Genomic DNA, 1,446 nt, shown 5'->3' on the forward strand with positions numbered 1-1,446 from the left:
TTGCTCAGAGAACACTGCCTTAACTGGCGTTTCCTCCATGGACAGGTCCCCATGCTCAGAAGCAGTAAATGTCCAATGCCAGCACCAGCACTGAATTCCTCCTCCTGGCATTCACAAAAACACGGGAGCTGCAGCTTTTGACCTTCGGGCTCTTCCTGGGCATCTACCTGGCTGCCCTCCTGGGCAACGGCCTCATCATCACCACTGTAGTTTGTCACCCTCACCTCCACACCCCCATGTACTTCTTCCTCCTCAACCTCTCCCTCCTTGACCTGGGCTCCCTCTCCACCACTCTCCCCAAAGCCATGGCCAATTCCCTGTGGGACACCAGGGCCATCTTCTGCTCAGGTTGTGTTGCCCAGGTCTTTCTATTTGTCTTTTTTAATGCAGCAGAGTATTTTCTTCTCACTGTCATGGCCTACAACTGCTACGTTGCCATCTGCAAACCACTGCACTATGGGACCCTCCTGGGCAGCACAGATTGTATCCACATGGCAGCAGCTGCCTGGGGCAGAGGTTTCCTCTATGTTCTTGTGAACACTGCCAATACATTTTCACTCCCACTCTCCAAAGGCAATGTCCTCGACAAGTTCTTCTGTGAAGTCCCCCAGGTCCTCAAGATCTCCTGCTCAGACGTCTACCTCAGGGAGGCTGGGGTATTTATGCTTAGTGCTTGTTTAGCCTTTGTTTTGTGTTCATTGTCGTATCCTACATGCAGATCTTCAGGGCTGTGCTGAGGATCCCCTCGGAGCAGGGATGCCACAAAACCTTTTCCACCTGCCTACCTCACCTGGCCGTGGTCTCCCTGTTTGTCAGCACTGCCATGTTTGCCTACCTGAAGCCCCCCTCCATCTCCTCCCTGTCCCTGAACCTGGTGATGGCAGTTCTGTATTTGGTGGTGCCTCCAGCAGTGAACTCCCTCATCTACAGCATGAGGAACCAGGAGCTCTAGGAAGCAGTGTGGAAACTGATGACTGAGTGTTTTCCAGAAGCTATAGTCTGTCCATCTTCTTCAATGTATGACCCATAATGGAACTCAGTACAGGCCCTACCTTCCTTTATTCGTCTTGGTGGTTGTCAGTCTTGCTGTGCATTTTTTTTTTTTTTAAATATTCTTGCTTTTTTAACTGCTGGTAGTGTGTTCCATAAAGAAATATGGACAGTCCACTTCTGCTTCATTATCTATAGTATTAGCTATACTCCTTCTCTAATTAAACAGAGAAATGTATTTGCATTGACTTGTTTGTCTGAGACCCAAGCAACTAATACTGAACTGGTTTTCCTCATTGGTTCCGTACGAAGTTAGAGGGGAAAAGAAGGACTTAAAACCTTCCCTTGAGAAAGGGCAATGGGGCAATCATGGAGCCCACCCTCCCTGGAATGGGGAATGTTCCCAGCCCTTAGACAAATCTCTTCCTCCTCTCTCTCAAGGCCTGCATAGTGTTT

General features: G+C 49.2%; 1 pseudogene; it reads left to right on the forward strand.

Annotated features, from left to right (window-relative positions):
* The first annotated feature begins 413 nt into the window (after positions 1-413).
* Positions 414-952, forward strand: LOC104340238 (olfactory receptor 14A2-like; annotated as a pseudogene).
* Positions 953-1,446: the final 494 nt, after the last annotated feature.

Source organism: Leptosomus discolor, chromosome 10 (assembly GCF_034619465.1).
Source record: "Leptosomus discolor isolate bLepDis1 chromosome 10, bLepDis1.hap2, whole genome shotgun sequence".
Lineage (NCBI taxonomy): Eukaryota > Metazoa > Chordata > Aves > Leptosomiformes > Leptosomidae > Leptosomus > Leptosomus discolor.